Raw genomic sequence first — 22,515 nt, forward strand, 5'->3', positions numbered from 1 at the left:
TAAAGATACATAATAGAGTTTAAATAAGTTGAAAATGAAATGTCTTAAATGACTAGAAACCTTATAAGAGTTTTTTTTTTTTTTTATTAGCATTTGTATATGTTCTCAATTCTCACTATTTTCAAAATAAATATCAATGATTAGACTGCTAAAATTTCTCAAAAAATCACGAAAATATATCAAGACTTTTCTTATTTTTGTTAATTATTAATCTTAATCAGTAATTAAGACTTTTATGATGGGATTTATGGTCCTTTGGAATTTCTTATTCTTTAATTAAACAATACCTTATCCTGCTGCCTATTGTATTTTATGATATTTTATTTCATAGGCTTATCGCAGGATCTGTTTCATAGAAATTGAATATTATAAAAATAACAAATATTTTCACACAAATAAATTTAAAAATTAAATTTATCGTCTACAAAGGATTTGATACTGGACAAATATTGTTTATATGACTTTCTGGAGGTTACATGTATATGTATAACAAAAATAATATTCGAAAAATCATATAAACAAGAATAAATTAAAGAAACTTTAACTGACTTTTATAGAGGACAATGAGTTGTCCTTCCTGTTGGATTTCGACGAGTACTGTGGCGTCGAATTTATACTCCGTGCTTCTGGACCACAATATACAGTTTTTTCGATTAATAATAAATCGATTAAGGTAAATCTAACATATTATTATATTTTAATAATTTTTATGATAGCTTAAATTAAAATACATTTGTTTTAACTATCTTGGCTAGTGATAACTTCGAATTGAAAATTTTTATTTAATAAAATATTAGATCGAATTTGTACAATATTCGAAGAATATTACCAAATATATAATTTTTCAACAAAGTTACTATATATTACTTTTATTTTTATACGTATCGAGTTAATTTTAATATGAAAAAATAAAAAACTGATATTTTACTGATATTTTTGGCTACACGACTAACAGAAAATCTATTTTTATGAACAGAAAGAGATGAAAAAGGATCTAACAATAGAAGCCCTTATTTTTCGCGTTTATTTTATTTTCGTTTTTATAGTTTTCAAAGAAAATATATTTTAATTTCTTTAATCAGTAGAGAAACTCTATCTTGAGATTAAATAAGCCTTAAGACGAAGAAATACGTATTTTCTATCTTTGGATTTGCAATAGCGCAGTGTAGGTAGCTATTGGAACAAAATTGAATAATATTTTTCTTATATTTCAGATCAATTTTTTAATTTTTTACTTTAATTTCTTATTTCTTGCGAATTTATATATTACATTTTTATTTTTTAAAACAACTGATTTAAGATGAATAAAATTATTTTTACATATTTTTCCAGAAATGTCAAATTAATTCATGTAAAACTTAGTTATTTAATGATTTAATTGAATTATTCGATTTAACATTGACATATTGATGAAAAATATTTGGAATTTGGTTAACTCACAGTAAAAAGGTCAATGAGATTCTAATTCGATTTCGAGCAATAACGAATAATAAAAATCGTTTGTATTATATTAAACAATATGGAACCGCGCGGTAACATTATTCATGTTTCATGCAAAATACATCAATTTTCGGACCAATGTTAGCATAATCGACGAATGAAGCATATCGAACAGATCCAGCTATGTGTGGGAGCTTTTAGAAAACGAATATTGTAAAGATGGTATATGTAACTAAGTCGTATTACTCGTGTCTTACCTACTTCTCGTCTTGATATTCCTTTAAATTAATTTCTTTGAATGCACGAAACTCGAGAAATTATATCAATGGTGGGAACAAAGAGCGAGAAAGCTTCGTTTCGAAAGAAACAAGATGTGTTTCATGGCGATTAAATCTTGCAGCTGAAGGACACGCGGATTCATTCATAAAGTGAATGGTTGCATCACGTCACGTAGTGAATGAGATAAAAAGAGACAGAAAGAGAGAGAGAGAGAAAGAGAGAAAGAAGATTTAGGAAAGGTGAAGAAAGCATTCGTGCAAAGAAGAAGAAAAGAGTAGAAGGGATAAGAGAGTAAAAGAGAAAGACTAAAAAGGGTAGCACGAATGAGGCGTGGAGATGAATGATGAAGAAAAAGTGGAAAAGGGAGGAAATGGGAGATGAGTTACATCTCGGCTAGATGCAGGGTACGTCTGAAATTCTAGCGTAGATTCCCTCTCGCTATAGTGTTCTCCATTTTCCAAGTAAGAATATTATGCAACCGAATCACTCGGTTGAAGGAAGAACTAAGTAAATTTCTCACCATCTCCAGGACCGCCGGCCATTTGTGCCGAGTAAATTTTCTCTCCTTACTTGTTTCTTTTCCATCTCCGCCCGTCAAAAGCGAGTAAAAGCTTTTCGTCTTCTCTCGCGGTCCTCCTTTTCGCGCGATACGAAGATTCTTCACTTCGGAGAAAGAGAAAATGAGAGAGAGAGGGAAGGAAAGAAGAGAGAGAGAGAGAGAGAGAGAGAGAGAGAGAGAGAACGAACTAGCAGTTTCAACGAAGTCGCTCGATATCAAGCTTCTATGTCGAAGTTTATCGTCGCCGTTAGAAAATACCCATAAAGAAGCTATGCTTATAAACTATGAGTGTCGTTGTATAAATATAAATATTCATTTATACAGATTAGATATTAACTTAGATTAATGTCGTGCTTATTTAATTTCTTTCAAATTTATTAATCTTTTTAATCAAAATAAATTCATTCAATATTGTTATGTGGATCAAGGCAGAGAGAGTAAGAGAGAGAGAGAGAGAGAGAGAGAGAGAGAGAGAGATAGAGAGAGAGAGAGAAAGAGAACCAGTAAAAGAGAGGAGATTGAACGACCAAAACGAATGGAACGTATAAATGCAGAACGAATTTCCTATCAAAGTTGGTAATTAGTCCGAACCAATGGTTACATTCGTGATTTAGAAATACGTATTAACAAAGGACAGATAATGAAAATACGTATACTAAAACACACACACACACACTTATGTATATACGAATAATTGTACAAACGTATCTCCAATCGACATACTCTCTCTCTCTCTTTCTCTCTTTTTTTTTTCCTTCTATTCGATAGAAGAACCGTACGCTATCCAGAACAGACACCTCGTTCGTATCCTTTTCTTTTTTTTCGTTGTGTACTTTTTCCTTTTTTTCTTTTTAGAAAAGGTCGAACGGAGGCTGTATTTTTAAGCGGTGGAACATTCGGCTTCGCCCAGTCCAGTAAATTTATCCCTCGCGTTACTCCTGGGTCCATTTCGTAGTTCTCGTAGAAGAGAGCTTCGGCTACCACCGTCTGTGGTGGTTCTAGCCAGCGTTAGAAGCTTTAGATCTATCAGACGGTCTACTCTAGGGGATGCTTACCTGTCCAAGGGATGCTGTTCTCTTGTACTTCCCTTCACGGTTCCTACCTATCCTATCTTTCTCTCTCTCTCTCTCTCTTTCTCCTTCCTTCTTGCTCTTTGTTGAACTATTTCGTTCGTACAACCCCACCCTGTTCACTAGCTTGCCGAACTTGGCTATCGGATTATATTCGTCTCGGAGGAAGCGCACGTCGACCTCGCAGCATCCACTTCCCTTTTTACCTAGCCAAAGTCGATCGCTGTTTTCAAAACCCACGGGAACCTTGCTAACGTACCATACATAAATATATATATTATATGTATATATAGATATGCTTATATGTATATATAGAACATATAAGCAAGTATTTTTTTAAATCAAATAATAATACGTTCTTTACATTTTAACAATTCAAAGTTCAAAATTTTTTTCGAACGATAAATAAACTAACACAGTTTTGTTATATCATTGACCGTACATTTTTTTTTATCTATTTACTTTTTAATAAACTAAACTTAATCGATTTGGTTTTATACGTTGCCGGAGAGTAATTCTCGAGTTGTAATCGTATATGCCAATCACCTGATCGATCACGCTTTATTTAAAAAATACTACATATGTAATGTATATAAATGCACGTATCCTATAGGCGGTTATGGGAAAAGAAATATAAAATATAAAACTAATAGAAAAAAAAATATCAGTAGGTTGCTGTGATTTTTGAAAAATTATTTCATACGAAAGTTTTTAATATTTTTCCAAATAGAAGAAAAAAAATAATAGAAAGAAAACCAAATACAATAAATCTTATAATTACATTTAGTTGGAGAAATAAAAAAAGGGGACAGGAAAATTCTTACACATATTGTCCGGAATATATATCATCGTCGTTTTGATACATAGGTATAAATAGCAAAATGAAGAAAAAAAGAAATCGCCTATCGGTGGGGACCGTTAAAGGGACCTGCCTTCATTGCTCGTTTAAGAGGCAAAGAAGGAGTGAAAAAGAGAGAAAGAGAGAAAAAGAGAGAAGAGGTTGTATCGGTATGCTGGTACCCCACTTCCGGTTGACAAAGCGGATATAATACAGCCATAGAGAAGAGAAACGGAGGTTGAACCCTCTGGGCACAGCCCTATCCATTTCCGCAGAACTGACGTTTCTATCGAGATGTAGTTTCTCTTTAAAAACTTTCTCGAAGGATCTAGAAACCGTGTATACTTCTTCCTCTTCTTTATCCTTTTCAGGCCTCTTCTCTCTTTTCTTTTTCTTTCTCCCTTCTCACCATTTTTTTACTCTATTTTCTCTCTTTCTCTCCCTTTCTCTTATTCTCTATCCTTACAATATACCATAACGATAGTGTACGTCTCTCTATTCATGTTTTGCAATTTATGAACGGCTGCTGTTTACACCGAGTACTTTCTCTATTTCTCTATTTTCTTCTATTCTTCTCTCTCTTTCTTCTTTTTTTTTGTAAGCTTCATCTTTACTTATAGAACGCTTTCGTATTTCTATAAACTAGAGTGTATAGTATGTATTTCGCAAATACATGAACGAGTATACGTGTTTTCTGCGTTTATGTACGTAAGTATGTATATATGTATGTATATAAGATCTCACTCAGAGAATATGCGTACATTATCGAAACATGTATGTGTGCTTCTCGTACATATATATCCCAGGTATGGATGTATTCGGTGGTGTCCCTCTATTTCTGTTTTCCCATTTGCATACTGAAATTATCCACTAGCGTCCGAGTCCGATCCTTGGCCAAAGGAGCTTATTAACTCGGAAAACCGCGTATTTCACAATGAGCGAGGATTTCATTGGTATATATATATAAAGCAAACCAGCATATATAAAGCTAATCGTGAGATTGACGATTAGTTCGCAGTTAATACTTCAAACAGCTTAATGAAGGTTCCTTCTTTTTGGTAACTAAATTGGACAGAAATTAAACAGGAAATAATAAATTAAAATTACATAATATTGTTATTACGTATTGTTTCATCAGATATTATCGATCATAGTTATTAAATAAAAACGTGATAATAATAGTCTATTGAAAAAAAACTCAAAAAAAGGATAAAGAGGAAATGATGAATATGTCCATTTATAGAGTTACTTATATACATATAACAGTTTCCTTTTTAAATGATGAGGAAATATAAAAAAAATCGATTTATGTGTAAATATACAAATACTTTTCGAATGTTCCTTGATAGCTTATTTCCGTTTTTTGGTTATAAATTTAAAATCTAAAAATAGTAATATGAAATCATGTTTATTTGAAAAGAATATCAACGGTTCTTCGTGTTATTTGAACGATAATATTTTTAATATTTTCTTTTTTTACTCTTTCCTTTATTTGTTGTTCTTATTATAACGTGAAACACGAGAAAAGAGAAAAACATTCAACGGAGGAATGAAAACGACAAAGACGTCGAGTTTGCAAAAACGAGTTGCCTCTTCCTCTTGCATCAATTTCATTGTTGTCGTTGTCGTCGTTGTCGTCGTTGTCGTCGTCGTCGTCGTCGTCATTCGACATCGATAGAAGTAGAAAACAGGCGACCATTCATAAGTGAAGTGCCTTTTCTTCGGGTATTTTTCTACTATCATTTAGTCGAAGGCTCTGAAGAAATTAGTCCTGCCATTAGTTACACTAACGACGAAATATGCAAGAAAAAAAAATCGAAAAAGAAAAAAAAACTCTCCTGAAAAAGTCTTTTATTCACGTTTACATATATGTACATGTACATACATACATACATACATACATACATACATACATACATACATACATACATACATACATACATACATACATACATACATACATACATACATACATACATACATACATACATACATACATACATACATACATACATACATACATACATACATATATACATGTAAGGTTCTGTGTTAATTTAAATAAATTCTTTTTGATGTTAAAGTAGTAATCGTGAAAGAAAATCTTATGTACAATTTTATCTCATTGTAAAGTTCACATATTTAATAATGTTACAAAAGTCTCGGAGGAAATGAAATTCGTGGTTGAAGAATTTTTTAACAAGTTGGTTATATAATAATACTTGTATTGTACGCAGATTCCTTTAACATGGAGTCCTCTGTAGTGATTATGATAAGCTGATAATGAAAAAGAAAAAGGATTATTACAAGAAATTAAAATAAGAAATATAAAACACATGATTGAGCCTTTCGAAAGTATAATACTTTATCGGCTCGTTAGAGAAAAGCCTTGAGGCATAAAAACCCTGGCTATTAAATTGGATATAGTAATAAATAGTGTCCGCACCAAAGATTGGACACGTGGTTTATCTCTCGCTCATCTATGGAAGTGTTAGCTTATTCTATTTTTGATTTGTTACTGCATTCGTGAGGATAAACCTTTATGGAAGTGTAAAGAGTGTTTATACACTTTATTTTCTTTGTTTGTCTTTCGTTAATTTTTAGTCGTCTAAGATTTTTCGTTGTAGGTGTCCAGTAAAATAATAGGATGGATGTCTTTGCTAATGGGCCCAGCAGAGCCTAGGTAGGGGGGGGGGGGGGTACAAGAGGTGGCAGCGTGAACATTAGTGCTTCAAAATTTCTTACAGAAATAAGGAGTGAAATTCTGCAGAACAAAGGCACGCATTTCGAATACGAGTTGATATACTACGATAGTTGCTGATCATACAATACTTTTTTATAATATCAATGATTTTTATTTATTACATCCGTATCGCAAATTTAATTTCAATTTTACGATTAAATAGTTTGTATTAAAAAATACGAAGGTAATATAAGATCGCTATTATAGAAATGAATGAAAGTTATTTGGATAAAAGATTTCAGAGAAGGAATATTGATCATCGTTCGAGTGAGAGAAGCTTTCCATGAATGCAGAGATCTTAGTTGGATATTAAAAATATTTAGGAAATGACGTGTCTCGAAAGAGAAATCGTTTCTGTTTCATATATATTATATTTTTTAGTAAGAAAAAAGAAGAAGAAGAGAAGGAAGAAATAAAGAAAAAAAGAAAATGGAAATAAACGATCGTTCTTGAAAGGAAATTTGTAAAGCGTTTATCTTGAATCTCTTAAACGAGATCATCGGATTCGTAGCAACTCGCCTGAAGCGACTGAATTCGATAGTTCGACTCGATTATCGGCAACGTGCGCATTCTATTAGTATTAACTCTCCAATAATGATGGGATTGCACTAACACCTCAGTAGGAATTGTTTCTACGTTTCTACATTTCTACAAAACCTTCGGGTTGCTTTTCCACTTTTCCCTCATAACAAACTAAGTGAACACACGGATAAAGTTCAGAATTTCTCGCGGTGGTTTACAATTGGACAATGCCCTGAAGCTTTGACTATGTCGATTCATTTGCTGTGTACGACGATGTGTGAGTGCTACCGAGCGAAATGCGTCGAGAGTACATCGCGAATTGTCGTTTTCTCTCACTCGGCCGAGTGGCTCAACGCAAAAGTTCGTTCGGAAGCTAGTTCGTGTTGGATGTTCATCTTTATTCTCGCCCACAGAACGTATACATATATGTATATACTTCTGCGTATAGAGAATCAGTTGAAAAAGCAACGAATTTTTACGCACATTCGACGACTAACGCATCGAATCAACTTTGTGTGTGTGTGTGTGTATTTTGTGATACCTACATACTCTACCTTTCTCTATGTTTCGTATCTGCCTCTTCGTGATCACACATGTGTGTAGAAGTGCGCACTTGTATCGCAGTCGGCTAAAATGTGGCTGACTGGTGCACCGAAAGAGGATGAGTCAATGGCGAATTGTGAAAGAGAAAGAGACCAAGTGGGATGAACGTACAAGAGTGAGATAGTGAACTAGGGAGAAAGGAAGAGAGAGAAAGAGTGAGATCCAATGTAAAGAGGGCACCGTTTGAAGCTTCGATAGGATTGGATATCGCACTGGGTAATCACATCGCTCGTGGAACCACTAGCACGTTCCCGCATATTGAACGTAGGCTCCACAACCTTGCCCACGCACTTATTCGCGTAGTTTCGGTCCAGCCGATATCGCATTTCTAGCTTGTCTGGAAATGAAAAAAAAGAGAGAGAAACAGAGGGACATGTCTGATTCATAAATTTTTTATACCAACCTCTTCGACGTGGCTTTGTTTTCTCTTGCTCGTACGATTCTTTCTATAGGTTTATCTCGTTTTCTTTTTTGTTTGTATATTTATAGCTTCTCATTGTGATATCGAAGTGTATGCTATACACGTATACGTGTAGTTAAGTGAGAAATAATAATAATTTTTAGGGAATATATTCAATTGTTCATTTTGTTTTAAGTGTAGCAGATGAAAATGTCATATGTATACAAATGACAAATTAAAGAAATAAAAATATTTAGTTTATGTATTCTTTTTTATAAGATTGAATTGTTTATGAAAGAATAAAATTGAAGCTTGTCGTTGAGATAATACTTATCTCAATATTCATCTTCTCGTACTAATTAAAGCGAGATGTCCCTCATAACATTACAAATTTATGTTTGATCGACAGCCCGCAAGCGTTAATGTACATGGTAATAATTTGATAATGATCGCTATAATGAAGGTACATGCATTTTGATCGTTGTGACTACTTCAATCTATTCTCATGTTTTTTTTTGTAACTAACTTTTTTCTACTCGATACTGTAAGAAAGCATTAAAAATTAACTACGATGTGATATGAATTACTATCACGATTATATTATATCAAAAATATGGGTCAACTTTAAATTCGAGTAGTTGTAACGTTACATTTATAATTGCGTTTAAGAACAATAATTTGAATTTGGCATGAAAGCTAGATAAAATATTTAAAACGAAATAAAATGTTGTTAAAATTGGATAAATCATTTTATACGAATAATTTTAAAATGGATGATTATTTTTAAAAAGTGTATTCAAGAGAACGTTTATATATCGACGTTTATTTTCGGATGCAAGTGGTCCCATAGTATCATAATTTAGCGATGACGGGAGACGAGCCGCGAATTTTGATTTTGCACGTTCTCTCGTTCGCGAACCGCGATAAATTTTATCATGTTTTACGTGCTTCCACACGGCTTATCGGCGAATATCAATGTAACTGTCGCGTTTCCTAGATGGCATACTTACTCAGCCGGGTTTGCACGAAAAACCGTGACTATGTGCTATTTATAATTCCGGCCACGTTATCGTAGCTCGTCGTTTGACGGCTTCGGATCACGTTACCTGTGTTACACTTTCGCATTAGTTTTATATATCTATGAGTTTTCCTACGAGTTGATAATTTATTCCTTTTTCTTTTTAATAGACGTAATTAATTTCTTTGAGAAGTTTATTTCTTTATATAATACTATATTATATTAGTATTAAAAATAATATTAATAATTATTATTATTGTACACAGTTGGATTAAGTTATAAGAAAAATAATTATTTAAAAATATTGCCTTTAATTTTAATTTAAAAATTTCGAGAGTAAAGTTTCAAGGAGCTATGATACAAAAGCTTTACATTCTTTTTTCAGTCTATTGTTATATTAATATTCGAGTATATACATGAATTTTAATAGTGGAGGAAGCTCATAAAATGCCATTCTCAATTTCGTAAGCATGAAAATAAAACATGAGTGTGATGTGATCCGAGATACAGTACAGTCAATGTATATTCAGTTGCTCACTAGCTATCCGTATGTATAATATAATATATGCATTCCGTCTATGTTCAACCAGAAGTCATTCACTAACATTTATGCTAATCTAAGTTATTGCTTCTCAATCAAATTTTTAATGAAAATCTTCAGGTTTGGGAAAAGTATATTTTTTGTTAATACATTCACACATTACCAATAATGCTTTTAATGGAGTAATGACTACTTTTAATTGAATTGTATAGTAAATTTTAAGTAATGTAAGTTATACAAATTATTTTGGCTAAAAAATGTAGTTAGTGATTTTTTGTTCAAACATAGACGATATATGTATACATAAATAATATGTCAGTTTGACCTATTATATATAATTCGTAATTTTTATTATTACTTTTAAATTGTATATATCACTTTCAAATATAGCTGCTTATATATATATATAATATAAGATACGAATATATGTAGGAAAATATTTATGAGACAAATTAAATATACATAACTTGGTCAATTCGTTGTCGTTCTTGTCTGACAGTGTTAATATTCTTTCTTTCCTCCTTGGTTGGAGCTAGCCATCGTTTTCTCGCCAGCAATGTCCGCTAATATACCCTTGATGAATGTAGCAAGGATGTTAGGTAAAACATGTTACCGGTATACTCGGTGAACAGCGGAAACTCAAGGAAATACCGTGCGAAATCTTCTTCCGACGTCGACGTGGAGGAGACACAGCCCACCGAAATTCGTTCTCGACAGGAAAGCAGGTTTCTCCCGAATAGAAACGAAAAGAGAGAGAGAGAAAGAGAGAGAAATCTGTGTTCGTCGTTGGACTTTGGCCGTACTGTTACTCGCATTTCATTTGAAAACCACCTTAAATTCACTTAGCGACTCTTCTCCATATAAACCTCGAGACATATTGTAATAAATGTTTCTACTTTATCATGATTGATGGATTTCTCGAGTTTTGTAATTTATGTTTTTCTTTTTTTTTGCTTTGCAATTTAAACACGCATGCTTTGCATACGAATATGTATGCGTGTTTACCGAGTTACGAGCTATATGTATAGTATATAATATAGTAATATCGTTATTATTTGTTAACGTTAAAACTTTTAAGATATAACTAAGCTTATTACAACTTTAGTCGTGTACCAACAACGATGTGAACGATGACGTAGACGACGACGACGGCAACGACAACTACGATAATAACGACAAGGTTTGTGAGAACGTGTAATCATGAAACTAGATGGAGACCTTTTATATCCACTGTACTATTATAGAACAGAATATCGTGTTTCATTTGTTCGACAAAAAAAAGAAAGAAACCGTGACTTATAATGCTTTCTTTACGTTTTCGTTTTTTTACAACATTACCGCATTTTTAAGACTTCTTCTTATCGAATTTCAAACAGATTTGCGTGAATTTACACGACTGATTTAATAATAACTAATTTACACGGCAATAACATCCGTCTTATTAATACTGACTTTATTGATGTTATCTTGTATATACAAATATAAAATTAATTTCATTTAGGATTTTTTTTCTTTAATTTCTTTAAATCTTATTGGTAGTATTACAATACGTCTATTAAAGATAAGTTTTCTTCAAAAAGTATTACATTGTAATTTTTATAAAGGTAATACTTTAGGTTGTGTTAATTTAATGAGTTTGTGATATAGTGATTACTAATTTTACTGAAAACGTTACAGTCGACTGTGATTATCTTATAAAGTATTATCAAGTTTATTTTCAGTTTTTGTATAGCAAATAATAAGATTTATTAGTTACAAGAATTCCTAAAAAAATCGATTCGAAATATTTATTTGATTTTTTTCGTTTTTTATTAGAAAAATGTGGTTGATTTTTTCATCTTCTATTTTTACTTCGGTACTCATGGACAAGATCGCTTTTGTGATTATATATATTTTATTTTCTAGTTAAATTTATTTTAATTTGAGAAAATTAATTAATTCGATTTTTTTTAGAAATGAAAAAGATTTTCTATTTTATCAGTATATTAACGTTGGATCTCATTTGAAAAATAAACGATTAGAAATGATATCATAATTTTCACGCAGATACGTAACGATATTGTTTCAATACATATGTATATATTTTAGATCCACGAAGGGAAACAATGAGAAATCGGAGATAGTAGGATGCGTGACTGACTATTAAACCGCAAACATTACGCCGAAAGTTGCCAATTATTGCCTGACTGCATCGCTTAGTGGCAGAGGGATTGAGCGCAATTAATTTGCGGTCGTAACGTGCTGTATATAGCTTACCGATGTGACCAATAACGGTAATTATACTAATTACGTTTGTGCTTAATATGCGTTGCGCGGTGGATATATTAGAAATTGTTCAATATAAGTGAATATATTCAACGAAGACGTTTAATGATATTTATTCCTTTTTTTTCAATTCAATTTTTTTCATTATCCGAACAAGAAGGAATCTTCTTCTTTAGTTTGACAAACGTAATAATAATAACAGTAATTGAGCAGAAACAACATTTTCCGCCATCGATTAAACACAACTATTATACAAGGATTAACGTTGACCGGTTATATACGTTATCATAAGACGACAGTTACTGCAGACACGGAGAATAATTGATTCAATTACATGTACCTTGCTGTTGCACCGTACTTGATTTATACTCTAAGTGTCTACCTTCAAGCAGATCCAGTTTATCCTGTTAAATACCTAGCATACAGATTTGAATCGTCGAAAAATCTAATTCCTCGAACATCTAATCATAAGCTAACTTCTTTTTGTGAAAAAGTATTTTCGAATTTATGGCTAACGTACAAAAGATATTTTATCTATTTAATAATGTTGAGATAAAATAAAAAAAAGATTGTATACTTTCTAAAAAAAAAATGTTCAAATCATTATTGAAAAATTTGATCCATTTTGTTATATATAAAAGTCACATTACAATTTGCAAAGAAAAGAAAAGAAAAAATGTAAGAACATGTGGAAGAATATGAATATAATTTTTGTTATAACGCTTAATCAAGTGTTTTGTCGCTAAGAAAACTAAATGACATCGAAGGTATTCGCAGAAAGGCAAATTAGACAGAACCCTTGCCGCTCTCGTAGTAGCAAACATGCGAGGCGCATAACTCTGAGAACATGAATGTAACGCCCAAGCGTATGGAAGTGGTGAAGGAGGATGTTAAGGAGGTGGAGAGGATAATGATGAGGAGGTGGAGGAAGAGGAAGGGGAAGGGGAAGGGGAAGGGGAAGGGGAAAGGGGAAGAGGATAGTTCCGAATGCGCTAACTAAATACAGCTTCCATAGCTCTTAAGTGAATTTCGCGGCATGTACCGGCGCCGTCAGCTTGCAATTTCCTCAATTCGAATTGATCGTATGTTCGAAATTCCTGTTAGATTCTTTTTTCAACCTATCTCGTTTTAATCAATTATCTAATTTTATCTCTCTTTCTCTGTCTTTCTTCCTTTCTATTAATTATTTAACTTCTTTTTTGTTATTTAATTCAAATTATTATTTAATAAAAGAATAATATTAAAAGAAAATGAGACAAAAATTTGAGTACCTCAATTAAGTAATTAGCAAACTCGTAGGCAAAATTTTCAATTACTCATTGGTGCCCTGATTTCGTTCGATTCAATCATGAACTTTATTGATCTTCAATTTTATATCTCGTGGCTAGAGAAGATGGATGCTTTTAATCTTAGAAATTTTCTTTTCCATTGAATTTTGAATAAGTTTTTAAATTAGTATAGTTTAGTAATTAGCGATTTAAAATAATAGAATTTTGGATGATAGAAATATGAAAAGAAATATCTTGAAGATATTGTTGCTGTTCTTCTGAAAATGATAACGACACTTTCTCGATAACGCGTTAAAGCATTTTTTAATTTTTCACTACTTTTATGACCCTTAATACGGTGCAATGTTAAAGTTTTTTCATCAGGAGTGTCGTTAAATGTTAACGACGACGGTTAGAACTCTTCGATATTTTATTTACTATGTTTTATAATACTTTAACACGTTTATGACTCTTTTCTCTGTTCCAGTAGTTCTTCGTCAGGCAAGAAAAAGATACACAGGAATTCTCGTCAGCAAAAATTTCTATTGAAAAGGTTATTGTGGTCAAAGTTTAAAAAAATTACGAGTTATGTCTGTGTGTGTCTTTAGGAAGGTTTAGTAATAAAGAGGACGATCTGTAAGTTGGATGAAGCGTTTGATGAAACTTAAAATCCGAAGGTGCTGACCTTACAAAACGTGTTTCTTTCGTAGAAATTTTCGAGAAAATAAAAAGAAGAAAAGAGAGGATGTAAGACAGATAGAAAGAGATAAAATAGATATATATATATATATATATATATATATAGAAAGTTGACCACTCGATTGCACCGTGTGCCCGGCAAGTGCACGTGACTAACACTCTAATTATGTATTTAGTCTTAATTAGGCGGGCGTTACGTTCTCGTGACTGCAGGATGCTCGCAACGGAAGTTCAAAGTCTCCTGTGCTGCAAGCTCGTAACACGCTAACCACGCCAGCTGTCAGACACCTTTCTCAACCAGAAATTACACTTTCCACGCTCTCGTTGAGGTAAAATCACTTCTAATAACGTTCGGCAAATCGTATATTTTCTTTTTTATTTATTTCTTTAACTGATAACTCAATATCGGCAAATTCGAAGTTTTATTTATTTGTATTTCTATATGTGCACACGGATATTAAAATAATTCGAAAACATATATACTTAAATGTATCATGCGTCGAATGGATACGAGTATTGCAATTGACTTCGTATTTTCGTATTTTCGTATTTTTATTCGAAATCGTTTACTACCGCTATCATATCTAACGAAACTTTTATGGTTGCTTGTAAATTAGTTTACTCATGGAAGATAATCTCTGTCAACTGGTAGGTCGAATTCGAAATTATAAATATTCCGTATCGTTTGCTTTGATTTCGATTTGTTCGATAATTGTTTTATAATTAAGCGAATTGAATACAAATATTTTATAGAAAAAAAAACAATAATAAAAGCTTTTTCCACGAAAGCTTTACTTTTTTTCATTAATATAAGTACACTTCGTCCGGAAATTACGAAAATCCCTAAACACGATATTTAATTTTCATGAAAACTTTCGGTCACAGTTGCCGCTGCGATTTTTTTTTCTTTCTTTTCCTTTTTTTCTGTCCATCTGTCCGTCTGTCTGTTTATTTCTCTCTCTTCCTATCTACTCGGACCAACTTTTAGAAGTTAGATACTTCTAGACTGCAAGTTGGCAAAAGTTCTCAAACAGCTATAGTTCGTATCTATCGGTAAGCCTAAATTTAACATTTTCGAAGAGTCGAAAATTCCATTATTTCTGTAAAAGCCGTCTTGACGTGACCGCGGTTCAAGATTTCACGTTAATTTCGGGGAAAAAAAAAAAACACAAAAAGCGAAAACGATTGTCGTATTTCTTATAGAATCAAATAGAATTTTTCTTCTAAGAGGCTTAAACGAAGAAGTGGTGTAAAAGTAGACAAGGAAAAGTGGATGTAGAAAAAGTATAATAGGAGAAAGACTATTCTTTCGCGATGGCAATGGCGACGATGACGACGACAACGACAACGACGACGAAGCCCGCTCGAATGATTTTGTCGAATCGACGAAACTTTTCCCGTGGGTGCTTTTTCACGAAATACCACTCCGTTTGTACGTCAGAAGACAGTCCCGGTTCAGTAGATCTGATATATCGTCTCGATAGCGCCGTCTTATTCAGACGTTATAACCATTAAACTCTGATATTGCTTGAAGCCAATGAGAGAAAAAGTCTAAAATATCGTATAGCTTTCTTACACTGATCGTTTTGCCATACGATAAACGCATTGGATTATTCTACAATAAGCGGAAATTATTTTCGGGAAAATGATGATAAAATAATTACTGGTCATTCATCTCCTTTCCTATGCCGTTTGAAAGAGATTTGTATCGTGAAAATTTTTGACGTAATTATTTTGCCCAATTCTGATTATTAAGGATTCATTTATTAGATACAAGTTCTTTTTTTATACTAGTGGATTATTTGATATCGCTGAAAAAAAATGTTTCTTCATTTTTTCCTTTTATAAAATTTGTGCCGAAAAAAAAGATAATTTTTAAGAGTAATTTTTGCTCAATTAAAAAACGTTATTTTGAAAATATTGAACAAACCGAGCTCGCCTGAAAAATTTTTATTTCTCGAATAAATCCTAAATTACTAAAATCAAGTAAAAATTGCAACCCTGACAAGTTATTATCCCAGAACTAAATTTTAGTTATCTATAGAAAATAGAATTATTATTATTATTATTAGGAAGAAGAAAATGAATTCGAATGAATTTCGAGGAACGAATAAAAGACTTTAAGCGTTTCAAATGCTTTACGTGTATAAATAAAATATAAGAAGGGTTAGAGTTGATTTGAAATAAGAAGAAAAGTGGTAAGAGGTTGTGTCCCGAGAAACGTTGCTCGAAGTAAGTTCGAAGGATAAAAGAGGCTCGCCCACGAACACGGTAACATAAAATTATTTTTCTCGTGGAGAACTAGAGTCCCGTGGGTACTTTTTCAGGAATTTACGAGTCCCTCGACCTGCTCGACAGGCCGGTTCACCAGGTCTCTGATATATTGGCTCGATAGTGCCGGTTCATTCAGACGTTATGCCCATTAAACTCTGATTTCGCCGCCACTACCAGCAGACGGTGACTATGCTACGAACCAAGGAAAACCGTTCTCCAACTGCTAGATATCTTTTCAATGGAAGCGTTCATTTATTCTCGCCGGGGTAAACGTGACAGTCGTCTGCGACACAAGCTGCTAGGCGAGCCAAGGGCTTCTGGAATTACGAAAGAAGGGTAGGGAAAGAGAGGGAGAGAGAGAAATAGAGAGAGTGTAGTTAAAAGCATACGAAACAGAGATAGATAGAGAGAGAGAGAGAGAAAGAGAGAGAGAGAGAGAGAGATGGATAGATAGAGGGAGAGTAAATTCAGGTCACACAGGGACGAAGACGATGCCTCAACGAGAGGATAGACTGGGAGCAAGTATAAGCTACCATTATTCTCCTTATTCTTGGAAGACCTTAAAGCGGACTTTCATGAGGCGAGAAGAAAGTCCAACAGATCTCTTTCGAGCATGCATGAAGACCCACCATGCTAATGAGCCTTTTATCGATTTTCGATTTCCCAAAGTAGAAGAAGAATGTGACAGTGAAATCCTCTGAAATTAGTTCTATGTGTAAACGAATCTAACACTCTCTCTTTCTCTTTAGAAAATCCCGTTCTCGTCCCCTGCAAGTTTTCGAGTGGATGAATCTGCGGTTTGGCTCCTCTCGCGAGCGACTAACTATCGAAGAGAAGCGGAAGCCGCGAGATATTGTACCTCCGGTTTGAACTTCGAAGTCTCCCTTATCTTGTCCCGCACTGCTATCGAAACTCGAAGGAATCTTACCAGAGAGAGTGCCCCTTAAACTTGATATAAGCCGACGAAGTAAAGGGTAAAAATCTCTAACGAGATATTGATATGTACTTGACAGGTTTTACAAAGAAATTCATCTTTGAGAAATATGTTTTTTGATAGATTTTATCTTTTTTCATTTACAACTCTTGATCGAATTGAAAAGAGATCAGTTTTCATATGTTAAATATTTATTTTTATTTTATTTCTTTTTTGCTTATACTAATTTTTATATACAGTTACTTCTAAAAGTATTCGTAATAACACCCAACGTAAATTTAAAATAATTGATATTTGCTTGTAAAATGCAATATTTTAAAATTTGTATACACGCGAAAACCTATTTTAAGATTATTAAATTTTCTTAAATGATACAAAAATTAATATGGTAATAGTAATTGCACCTATGTAAGATATAATAAAAATACAATTATTATTTTTGTGAATAATTGCATTTTATAATACTTTTAAGCCAATTGGGAATATTTTGGAAGACCAATAATCTTATAAATTATGTCTCTTATAATAAACTGCTTTTTTCCAATCAAATTTAAATATTTAATAATCCTAAAATATGTTTCTCTTTATAAAAAATTATAAAATATTGTATCTCAAGAAAATATTGATTGATTTAAATCGACAAAGATGATATGAATATTTCTTGGATTTATTGTGTTTAACAATTAAGATAATTTACAAATTTAGGGATAATAAATATAAATGAGAAATATATAATTGATAAAAACGAAGGGATATAATGGAAGATAATAATGTTAAGTGTTCGTAGAGATGAGAAATTCAATATACTATCGACTTTGGGGGAAGATCAATCTGTAACGCTTCCGCTTTACCAATTCAAAAGTTTGCCTTGTTTTACGTCAAACCGCATACGCTATATGAGTAACGTTTAATTACTTATGATACGGGGATAAACAAAGTAAGTAATTAAGCAGTTCAAAGTAAAACTATTTCCTTCAATCTTCTAAGTTTCCCTTGATGTTAAAAGAGGTTCCTTTGATGGAGCGTGCGAATGACAAGTGAACCATGTCATAGGTCCTCTTCATTGTTGCTGTCATTGCTGTCTACATAAACGATGAAAATCTAACCCATACTTTCATATATACTTTCAATCGATTCATTATTGTATCCGGATTAATTGAAATTCTTTAAGAAGTATCGAGGTATCATCTGTTGACTGTTCTAAAAAAAGAAAAACAAATAACTTTCTTAAATGGGTGACAAATTTGCTTTTCAAACAAAAGGAATGAAACTCCTTCTTTCTTTCTGTTTCTGTCTCTGTGGTGAATTTCAGGAAGGTCTAAACATTGTTCTAGTAGTAGGTATCTGTCGGTGACAAGTAAAGAGAGAAGAGAGAAAGGTAAGTAGAGGTCATAGAACAAACCGAGACTTGGACGGAAGGTGAAATTGTCGGTACGTATCGATTGCGAATTCGTGCTTTCGTATTATCATCCACGCGATGGCGGCTGCAAGCTCGAGAACATGAGAGAAACAAAGAGAAGAGAGAGAGAGAGAGAGAAAGAGAGAGAGAGAGAGATAAGAGAATATAAGCAGCAGTGTTATGAACGCACGTATCCACGGTATTTCCCTGGCAATCTAGAAGCCGTGCGCATTACATAAATTCATACACGCTTGTGGGTGGTCGAGAGTAGGGTTGCTACGTAGTGTAGAGGGTAAGAGAGGTGGGTAGGTGAATGAGTGAGTGAGTAGGAGGGTGTAACGGGGTATACGTTCTGTACGATAGTGTACATTTGAGATACAGCGGGCGGACTACGGTTCTAATTCCGATGACGTATGAGCTTGCATAACCTAGTTTTCTGTTTGCCAGTCCTCGGTAATGAGTTGTCTAGTCCATCCCTTTCCTTCATCTCTCTCTCTCTCTCTCTGTCTCTCTTTTACCCTCATCCTTCAACCTGTAACCTTCCCCTTAATCCAAACCTCCCTTGCCGCAAGCATCGCGACTCTCCTCGCGTGGCATCGCGGATTCGTCTGTCGTAAATTATACGCCTGACGGATATACGTGAACGAGTTTGTATATATATATGTATATGTATATGTATATGTATATGTATATGTATATGTATATGTATATGTATATGTATATGTATATGTATGTGTATATATGATTTGAATATGCCTACCATAGGAAAGATAACCGAGCTTCTACGCTAGGTACATATCTAAGAAGTCTCCTGAAACGATATGGAGAATTTTCAATTTCTTTGAAATATAGAAAGTCGAAACATTTATTTTATTCGATCTCTTTTTTTTTTACTTTTATTAAGAATAGAGATTTACCTTTTTCCAATAAGATGATATATAGCAATTCTCAAATATGTAATACAAGTTACAGTAAATATTGACATGATAAAATGATGTAGGATCTATAATAGGGTTGAAAGTTCTTTGATATTACAAAGGGTTAACAAAATATTTCGAAAACGTTTGAAATAAAATGAAATAACAGTTGAGTGTCGGTCATGGTGGCATCTATGTCAGTCAACGTGTTAAGCTTCACGCTAATGAGAAACGGTAGTTCCGTACGCTTGCGCAAAAAAACGTGCGCGCCTGGCACGCTGGCTAGCTGGATAACTGACTGCTGCTTCTGCTGTTGCTGTTGCTGCTGCTACTGCTGCTGCTCCACATCCGGTTGAGCGATGGGAAAAAGTTGTCGACTTAACGAGCTAATATAATCTGTTTTGTTAGCGGCACCCGCGGCGAAACGAGAACACTTCCCGCTCTCTCCCCCTTGTTCTATTCACCCACTCCGTTCTTCTTTTTCTCTCTTGAGCGTACTCACGACAAAATAATAACTCGCAACAAATTTTACTGAATACGTATGTATATGCCTTGCCACTATGATTCACCTTAATGTGTTGTATCTACCTGTCTACGTGTTTTCACTGTTCTCTCTTTATTCCCTTTTCTCGTGCTAATCTACGTGTTATACGATGAATGTCTTTTCGGTAGCTTTCCAACATCAAGATCGTTAAATTGTAGGAACTGTAACGAATCTAACATGAGAACGTGTTACGAATTATCGCTCGTTAAGAATTCTCGTGCTAGATTTGTGACTTTATAATGTATTTTATATTATTGATTATTAAAGAAAAATGATAATTATTCGGCTTATTAGAAATTAAATTTGAATTAGATTTCTTTTGAAATTTCTAACAAGTAGTTATTCTTATTTATTTTGGTTTTTTCTTTTTCTTCTTCTTCTTCTTCTTATTCGTCTTCGTTTCTCTTCCTAACAGGGGCATTCGTCTTCTTACTTCCTAAGTCGGAACTTCGTTCGAGAAACATTTTCTTTACTACTTTTACTTTCGGATATATCGTATTTCAAATGTAAAAGCGAACTCGAGATGATCGGATGAAAAGAAGAGACTTTTTATTATTCGACATTTCGGTTACATAAGCCTTACCTTTTGAAGGAAAAGAAGTTATTTCTTTAACTTTCACGAAGTAAATGTTGAAACGTTTGATTACATTTTAAAGCTAAATAAATCGATATTTTTCGTTCGATCTTTTAACGTTTGCGGTTAACCAGCAATTTATCCAATGGGAACACGATGGGGTATCCTTAAAATTATCGCCAATATATTGTTGTTGCGGTACTACTAAGACATTAATTATTCGTGCGATAAACCGAAGCTCGTTTATCGAGTTTCCAAGTGCCGCGGCAAATCAGCTCGCCAACTCGAAAGCGTTCCAAGTGTCACGTGTACCATGTTGCACTTTGAAACAAGATAATTCGTATGGAATTTCTCAGGATTATATCTGCTCTTGCTAAATTAACTTTGTATCATTTACCAAATTTATATACATATACACTATTTTTTTGTTGTTAAATAAATTTCCATTCATTTCTTTATAATGTAAGTCAAAAGCGAGAATATTTTCAGAATAAAAAGTAACAAAGGATTAACATGAGATGCATGATTAATTTAAAAGATTACTCGAAGAAATGAGTAGTTAAAAAGTCAGTTATAATTGAATTAAAAATCGATAGAAACTCAGATTGAAATTTTAGAGATTTTGTTTAGTTTGCCCTATTTCGTGAAAATCCTCAGGCTCGTTTCGAAGACAAATTTGATAAATATATGAATATATAAATATACAAGAAATTACTCGTTTAATGGTATAAATTTTTTTCTCTTTCTTTCTCTTTCTCTCTTTTTAAATTTTCTACTTTTTCAAACCCGTACCTCCACACTCCGGACTTTCGAGTGCTCAGGAAAATATATCATCCGTGAAGGGACATTTTCAGCCCCTTATTTCGCCTTCTACCCTCAAACACACCCTCCCCAGCCAAACAGCCAGCCAGGCAGCTAGCATTAACGTCGGCACGAGACTTGGCTTTACCGCTGACACCTCGAGTGTCCAAATAAATAATACGCCTTATTTGTTATAGGAATTGTACGCTCGACTCGCTACGAAATCTGTGATGTCGTTGCACAATGCCTTATTTCGTGTGAGTTTACGATTAGAATAGAATGGTTATTTTTTTTTGTTTCTACATCAAATATAACATCGATGTTTAAATAAATTAAATGATTAATAAAAAATAAATTAAAATAAAATAAAAAATAAAGTCTTGGAATAATCAAACAATTTAAATGAGTCAAATAAAATTAGAAATTTTTACGGAAAGTGAAAAGTCGTGAAATGAATTGTACGGAAAGAATTTCTAATGGTACCTCCTATTGGAAAACTGGTTGGAGAGTTGTAGGAGGCGTAATTTACTGGCATACCACGTAACCGTGCTTGCATTAGCTCGTTCCACGGTCAATATTGAAATAAGATCCAATATCAGAATTTGTAGCGACGTCGCGCGCGTTTTCAAACGGAACACGTTCGAAAGTTTCTCGAGTGACTGACCCGACCGTGACTATTCTTCATTCGTTCATTCGATCTTTCGTTTCGTATTTTTTAAAATGCAAAATGATAATAATACTGCGTTCGCGAAGAAATTATTGTCAAATTGTTCATTTCTTTCAATTTCGTTTAAATAGATATTTCAACGAAAGTTAAACACGAAGTA

General features: G+C 33.2%; 1 protein-coding gene and 1 long non-coding RNA gene across 8 annotated transcripts in view; one reads left to right on the top strand and one right to left on the bottom strand.

Moving 5' to 3' along the window:
- Positions 1-22,515, bottom strand: part of LOC107074147 (Protein tyrosine phosphatase 99A) — a 431,245-nt gene that overhangs the window by 187,448 nt on the left and 221,282 nt on the right. The gene's annotated exons all lie outside the window — the stretch shown is intronic.
- LOC107074228 (uncharacterized) lies at positions 11,054-17,860 on the top strand. 4 transcript variants are annotated; one of them, XR_016178166.1, is made up of 4 exons: positions 11,054-11,193; positions 12,102-12,286; positions 14,034-14,574; positions 17,269-17,860. It is a non-coding gene; the product is annotated as an uncharacterized LOC107074228 (long non-coding RNA). The 4 variants fall into 4 exon arrangements; XR_016178167.1 differs by lacking the exon at positions 17,269-17,860 and having other exon boundaries at positions 14,034-14,182; positions 14,257-17,262; XR_016178165.1 differs by lacking the exon at positions 17,269-17,860 and having other exon boundaries at positions 14,034-17,262.

Source organism: Polistes dominula, unplaced genomic scaffold (assembly GCF_049000335.1).
Source record: "Polistes dominula isolate Pdom_NZ unplaced genomic scaffold, Pdom_raw_medaka contig_20, whole genome shotgun sequence".
NCBI classification, from domain to species: domain Eukaryota; kingdom Metazoa; phylum Arthropoda; class Insecta; order Hymenoptera; family Vespidae; genus Polistes; species Polistes dominula.